Raw genomic sequence first — 7,992 nt, forward strand, 5'->3', positions numbered from 1 at the left:
TTATTACCATCGAGGAGGTAGTTAAACAAAGAAGTTTGCATTTAACATCATGTATTTTTATTTGTGAATTCTGATACAAGCAAGGAAGCCAAAGCAAACTCGATTTGGCAGTAGAAGCAGCAAAGCAAAGAAGACTGCGCATGGAACTCTCCAACTACTATCCCACAAATAGTTGCACTTGCAGCAGTCATGCACGAGTGCGGACCCCTCTCACTGTCACATGTGGTGAAATTTTTAGAGAGAGAAAATGAGAAAAGAGAGAGTCTCCATTACAACAAAAGTACCAACATTTAATGGTCAAACTTCCCACGCCACCGTGTAAATGTTTTGGTCTATTTACTCTCTCTTCCTTGGTCCTTGACAGAAAGCTGAGGAGGAGTGCGGTCCAGGTAGATTCAATTTTTACTGTTTCTTCTCCATTTTCCCTTTTTGAGACAATTTCACTGCACATTCTGCACTAAAGGGAACTTTCACCTATCACCCCTCTCTATATAAATGCAACCCCAAACATAATTGAATGAAAAATATTTGTGTGTTTTTGAGTCGCTTTCTCATCTCTGATTCTCATGACGAAAGTGACTCATCATCTTGCTCCATGGTTTCTCACCATTCTTCCTTTTTTATCAAACCCCATGTATGTTTTCCTCTACCTCTCACTATTTTCTTTTAAGCTTTTCATCCCATCCTCACATCTCTTATCCTAGAACGATATTGTTTTACCTTAATCTCTTCTAATTCAATCCTGGGAGCTACCTCATTTGTGGGGATTTAGGGTTTCAAGAGGCGTTTGAAAACCCCCTTTGTTGTTTGATAATACTTGGAGATAACCTTTTTAGTTCCCTTTTTCCTGTTCATAATTTTAAAAGAAGAAAATCCCCTTTTTGTTCCTACGTCATTAGCTCATTTGTGGGAGGTTCTTCTTTTTGGCCCTTGGATAATCCATTTTCGTTCATATATTATTTTATGTGACGCCTTTTCTAGACAATTTTTACTTTTACTTTTTCCCAAATATTTTTTTTCCTTCTTTTTTCTGCTGCTCTTGATAGTGGGTTTCATCATGGCAGATGGGTTTTCTGATCTCCTTATCAAGATCAACCATTAAAGCTAGGGTTTGTGCAAAAGTAGCTTAGATGGGTACAAAAGCTGGATTCATGCTGGATTTCATTACGTCTATACAAATAAGAGCCCTCAATTTTAATGGGTGCACAGTAATCCTATTCAACATTTTTCACTATTTTGACTAATATACTTATAAATTTATTTTCTCCCTTTTCCCTCTCTAATTTGTGTTTCTTTTCTATGCCTTCATTTAAGCACACAAGAATTTTAAAGCTTCTTGTTCTGATCATTTCTCGGTCTTAAAATTTCCTCGAATACTAACCAAGCATTTATATCTTTGAAATTCACTAGATCCTCATTGATTGTAGCATAAAATACACCCTGTGTGGAGATTGTGTTTAGTGTTTGCTGCTGCATCACTCGTATACAAAATTATCTTTACTTTTTCTACGTTTCTGTTTGGCCGTTAGAGTTATTATAGTGTTTTTTTGAGATACCGTTAGAGTTGTTATAGTTTTAGTGGCAGCTACAATAATATTGTTGATATTAATATCATAATAATTTTGAGATGTAATAATTGTTGGCGTTTCGAAATCCACTGTACAAAATCGTTTCTCTCTCTCTCTCTCTCTCTTTCATTTTTTTTTCTCCTGCTAATTAATATGTACTGTTATGTGTGTTGATCAAGATCTTCAGAATTTGGATTCAGATTCAGATTCATTTCACACAGTACGAAGTCATAAGGTACACTTCTTGTTTCATAATTTGTATCAATCATCTTCATTCTTGTCTTACACTTTCAGTATATTGATCTAAAAAGAGTGTTTTAATTTTACTTGTAATTTTTTTCTGTGTTATGCTAGGGAATTAATGAGATTTGAAATTGAGTGTTGTTTGTTTGAGAAATTAGGAAGTTTAGTGAGAGCAGGATAGCATGGGATTAGAGATGAGTTTGAGTATATTTGATTTCTCCGGTGGCTGATATTAAAAATGGGGGGGCGGGAGAGAGAGATAAAAAAATGTGTTGCATTGAGGAATGGTCTAAAAGAGCTTCCTTCAGCCCACTCATGGCTGAGATTTGGGGTTGAATTAGCTGCCGACTCATTCATTCAACCGCTCAGTAGAATGAAAGAAGCTTATGCTACTGTGGTTGAGTGAATGAGGCGGGAGATAGTTTCACGTCCCTCTCCGTCTATGCTTGGACTGAAGGGAGCTCCTCTTGCTGTTCCCTTCGATTGGGTATCACCTTGTTTCAATTAAGGCAGGTTGGTTTCAGTTTTTGTGTTTAATTATTGAAGCTCAAACTAATCCAGCAAGTTTCAAACCATGTCTTTGTTTTTATTATTACTGTTGTTGTCGTTATTTTGTGTATAACATGCTTGTAAATTTCTGTGAAGTGATCGGAATTGTCTCTGTTTGATTCCCTCTCTGGTCATTTCTGCATTGGTAATGGATCATATTAATGCTAATTCTACTTCAGAAAATGGGGATTTCTTCCTTGAAACTATTAAATCGCTTCCTCAAATCAATAAATCATAGATTTATGACTGACTAATATCGAGATTGTAGGTTACTATTTGCCAAATTTAACAAATTCACACCGAGTATCAATAATGCTAGATGAGAAATTCAGCTGGTGCAAGTGGAGTGCTTTGTGGTGGGGTTTCTTGTTTCCTTTTTCAGGTTTTATTAGTTCCACTTTTTGCTTGCACTTTCCCCGCTTCCCCGACCCGTTTTCTTTTCACAAGTTCCTAGGTTTTCTTTTACAGACGCACTTTATTCTCAGTATAGCCTGGCTACCATTGTTTTTGCATCAGAAGATGATGAGTTTCCACCACCATGCTGTGTTCATCTTGATTGTTAAAGTCTATTTTAGGAAGATTTTACGACAGGTTCTGTTGCAGCATATTATGAGTGGGAAGGCCACCATTGTTCTCGAATTCGTCGTGGATTATGATGGCCAGGTTAGTCTAGCTAGAATCACCAAAGGTTGATATACATCAGGCTGGGATATGAATTATGTACTTTTCTGTTCTTGAACTCGTAAAGCGCAGGTCTATATATATGGAATGCAGATCTTCTTGAGAATCTGATAACTGCTACACTAGTCCACTTGATTTGTTATCTGTGAGGAGCTACAATATGATTCATTCCTCATGCATGGATGTACAATAAAGTCGGTTTTAAAATATCGTGACTTAATCTAGGTGACAGTGTTTACATACATAAATATTGATAGGTTTGATTAACTTAATAATTCTCGATGAGCTCTGCAACTTTTTAATACCATATTTGCTGTTTATTCCTCCTTGGTTTTTGTAAGACAACAAAGCAAGAACCACTATATAGATGTTGCCAAAAATGGATGGAGAGATACTTTTGTTAATGCCCTGTTTTAGGAAATGGAAAGTATTTGTTTAATGGAATGATTAGTGTTTCTAAACCCTATGATATTATGGTTAGTACATCAATCATATTTTAATCCTTTTTGTGGATAGAATCAAATAGATTCCATTTGTAGGGTGGTCCCTGGTTACTTCATGTGTATTGGTTTTCTTCATTCTACCTTTTCCTTTTCTTCTAATTTTATACCGTGAAAAACAGGTGTTGATATTGTTAGTGGAGCTGTACTTTTCCCATACTATTATAATGTGAATATGATAAAGGGGGGCTTTTATAGTTTTGTGCAGTTCATAGTTTTTTCTGAGCATGGAAATTGCAAAGCTGTAGTCTTCTGCTGGTGATAAAGCTCCATGACGGGCTTCATCAGATTCACTACTTACCTTGTAGAAGCTGTGGTTCTTGATTTTTTTATCATCAAATGTTGGATCAAACTCTTCAAGTTTATCGGCATTTTCTATATCAGTCTCAGGATCATGAGTTTCTGTGGTTCATCAGACACTTAGGGAAGTCCCAATGCTCAGTTTTTTCTTCGAGGGTATGACAGAAGTCGATGAGGAACGAGGTTTTCGATTGAAGGTACAAGCAGGCAAAGCAATCTTCCATTGGGGCTTTACTGTGTGAAGTGTAAGAAGAGATTGATCATCACACAAGTGCAGGATCTTGGTGGTCCCAAGAAATTGGTAACACATGAGATTTTGGTTAGAAAATTTCGTTGGTGCAGGTTTTTATTTGAATGCAACTCAAAGTTTAGGGCAGTATATGTCGGCTCTGCATGTGCTGCTGTTTTTTTAATGTTTGTAATTCTGTACCCGCATAAATTTTTGCTGTAAAATTTCATTTGTTTGGTTGATGGCTACAGTCTTTGATAATGAAGTTTGGTGCACATGAGTCAATGTTCAAATAAAAAAAAATATCCACATTAGGTGGATGGATAGCTAATGTTTATTGGGGGTGGGGGTGGGGGTGGGGGGGGGGGGACCAGATGTGGGGAAAGGTGAATTTGCATCATACTTGGATAGAGATATATGATGTGCCCACTTGGCCTGTGTTTACTTGATCAATAAGTATGGAAGTACATTGATTAACAGATTTAATTTAGGACAAGTACATTGATTAACAGATTTAATTTAATTATGTCCTACGTTTACTTTTTATAATTTTTCCAATAGTTGGATAGTCCAAGATTCTTGATTAAGTTGTTTTTTAGGAGCATCAATAATGGTCTTCCATTTTTCCTCTAGTATTTTGTTTTTATTTAGTTGTAGAACATGCTGGAGATAGTGTTGGTGTTTTGTATGAAAGCCTCTCTATTTAAAGAACAGGTCTTGACGAAATGCTTTCGATTTGCTTTATTATTATTACAAGTAAACCGTATGACATTGGCATCTCCAATGGGGGCTTTAAAAAGAGGTTCTAAGCGCACTCTCAGCAGAAATCCCAAAATTATGCTCCTATATTCCTCCCTAAAGCTTCCCTATTTAATTTTAGGATCTCGATTTTATAAATGCATACACCAGATCTCCTATTTTCTACATAAAAATAATAATTATGTGTGGGCCCTACTAATTATAAGCTTAAAATAAATTTAGGGTGGGTGTAAATTTAAGATTGAATTTAGGTGGGTGTAAAAAATTTTGTGGGCCCCATCCAATTTAGGGGATCTGCTGGATGCATTTTTTATCTCATTTTCAATTGTTTTAGCCTAAATTTAGAGTTAGTGATGCATTTAGGTGATCTGCTGGGAGTGGTGGTCTTTACCTTATAGCCTTCACCCTCAATACATTGGTTTAAAAAGGGGCTCCAATTTTTTAATTTCTATTTTATTCTATTTTAACTCTTCAATTTTTAATTTCAATGATTTCATTAAAATCTAATTTCAATATTATATTAATTAAAATAAAATACATTACTCAAAATGAAATTACAATAATTAAATTTAAATTACAATAATTTAATTATGGCTCAATCGGACCATAACAAGCTCAAATGTGCTATTTTAAATCTGAGTTAAGAGGATTGTGAAGTTCGCGGTTGTGAATGAAGGATTATTGAGCCGAATATTGTTGAAATTCCGACAGAGCTTCGATGCGAGGATGAGATGCGGCCGAGCAACTTGAAGCTTCACCGTTGCCCTCCGCTTCCCTTACCGATGTGTGCTCGCTTTCGTTTTTGATGATCATGTTGTGCAAAACGATGCATGTAAATATGGTGTCACTTAATTGCTCTTTCTTCCAAAGACGAGTAGGTCCTTTGACGATTGCCCAACGTGATTGAAGGAGCTTCGAGGACGATCATTGGCTCGCCCTGATCACCCCGAATGTATGCTCCTTGCCACGCTACCAGACATTTTTTCTACGTCCAATGCATACAATGTAGACTCCCTAGCATCTCGGGGGAACTTGTGCTTTGCCTCGTGCAGTGCAAGAAGCCTTTAACAATCAGCGGACGTCAGCCTCCCCAAGTATTCTGAGCTGAAGAGTTGGATTTGGATTATAACTCTACAAAATTTGGCCAAGCACTCCAACGATATATGTGGGCTCTGCAATTCGCAAGTACTCGTCGTATTGGTCAGCTGCACCTCCATTTGCAAGTTGTCGATTAGCAACTATGCATTTCTGCAGCGATGAGAAATCGAGTATGCTAAGTGCGTTCGCACGTTGTTGGAAGTAAGGATCGAACTGCATGGCGTTGACAATGCGCAAAAACAAAGGGCGGTGCATACAAAAACGGTGCTGGAACAAGGAATCGGGTAGATAGGATTTGGGGCAAAGTAATCCTTGTAAAGCCGTTGAGCGTTGGCTTCACGATCCCGACAAATGTAAGTTTTCTTCATCTGTCGCCTTCGTTTAGGGGCTTTTCGGCGGACCAACGACGTTTGCAATTGCTAAAAATTGCGACACAAGTTTGACGAATTGGACATCATTTCCATCGTCAGAGCTTGAGTTTAAGGAAGAGTGAAAAGATGATGACATTTTGTAGGAAGAGTGCTAGAGGGAAGAAATTTGATTGTAATAGAAAATATTGTGATAAATGAAGTGAAATTAAGTGTTATTTATAGAAGAAAACAAGAAAATATACATATGGAGAGAAGCCGTTCAACAGCTCTTAAAAAATTATTTTTTTGAAAAAGACCAGTTGCCAGTTTTTATTTATTTTTATTCAATCAACGCGTGATTTCTTCCCTCTCACCAGCTTTTTCCTACGGCCCCGCTTCAAACTGGCTCGGTGCGCTAGCAATGGTGTGGCTCTAGGCGGGTGTATCGATCCGACGCTATAGCCGTCCAGTGAAGATGCTCTTATTAGTATTACAAGTATATCTCCCGTGCGCGCGATGCAGGAAATGTGTTATATATGTTTTGATTTTATGTTTTTATAAATTATTTTGTAAATTTTAAGTTATGAGAAAAGGTGAATAATATTAATACGTTGAATTGACTATTGATAAGAAATATTATTTTTATATCAAATAAATTATTATAACTTATATTAGCTTAGTATTATTTGTATCATTTGGTAATGGTAAGTGATGCATCCGATGATTTTTTATCATGGAAAGTGAGACATTTGTAATGGGATGGAGGGAGTGTAATAATAATTTTTTTTCTAAAGGCTAGTGAAATGTATTTTTATTTAATATTCTAAAGTTATACTCATCATTTAGATGTAAAAATTAGAATATTGTAATCATTTAAGAAAAATATAGGGGCAAAATAAGATATACCCTTTTTGAAAGACATAAATTAAAAAATACCCACCATTTACAAAACAATAAATTATACTCATTTAGGACATTTTTACCCTTATGTAAAATTCATGCATTGAGTGTCGAGGATCATTGTCCAGTACTCAGTGTCGAGTATCGAGTTTGTCGAGCATCGAGTGCCGAGCAATAGTTCAATTTGACTTGCAAACTTTGCTCGACATGTATGACTTGTCGAGCATGTCGAGCAATTATCGTTGTTCTACTCGCTCAACTTACAAACGTTTCTCGGCATGCTCGATAAGTCAAGCATGTCGAGCAACAGTTCTAAATGCTCAATGCTCGACATGCTCGATTCCAAGTGGTCGAGCATGTCGAGTATTTGTTCATATCCCACCTATGCTTGACATGCTTGACTTATCGAGCATGCCGAGCAAAGTTCGCGATTCGAGCAATGTAGAACAAACACACGAATCTTTGAAATATATCAATTGCAATTCAAAAATGTTGTTCATTAACAATAAAAATAATTTTAATAACAATAACTGCTATATAGAAGACCTCAATATGCCTTTCAAACCACCAGATTAAGTACGCAACGAAGGAACACAATATTGAAGAAGAAGCTTTCTAGGTTTTGAAGATAAATATTTTGTAAAGTTTTATTTTTGTGTTTGATTTTCAATTTGCAGAGGCAGGAGGCCACGACAGAAGAGCGGTGCAGCTGGACGGATGGGGGAATCGGCGGTGCAGATGAGCGGAGGAGGGAATTAGTGGAGAGAGAAAGAGAGAGGAAGGGGCTGTGATTTGTGGGAGGGAAGGGTGCTTGT

General features: G+C 36.8%; 1 long non-coding RNA gene across 2 annotated transcripts; it reads left to right on the top strand.

Annotated features, from left to right (window-relative positions):
- The first annotated feature begins 250 nt into the window (after nucleotides 1–250).
- LOC130997234 (uncharacterized) lies at nucleotides 251–4,335 on the top strand. 2 transcript variants are annotated; one of them, XR_009093020.1, is made up of 2 exons: nucleotides 251–389; nucleotides 1,065–4,335. It is a non-coding gene; the product is annotated as an uncharacterized LOC130997234 (long non-coding RNA). The 2 variants fall into 2 exon arrangements; XR_009093019.1 differs by lacking the exon at nucleotides 251–389 and adding an exon at nucleotides 396–634.
- Nucleotides 4,336–7,992: the final 3,657 nt, after the last annotated feature.

This window comes from Salvia miltiorrhiza, chromosome 8 (assembly GCF_028751815.1).
Source record: "Salvia miltiorrhiza cultivar Shanhuang (shh) chromosome 8, IMPLAD_Smil_shh, whole genome shotgun sequence".
Classification (NCBI taxonomy): Eukaryota; Viridiplantae; Streptophyta; class Magnoliopsida; order Lamiales; family Lamiaceae; genus Salvia; species Salvia miltiorrhiza.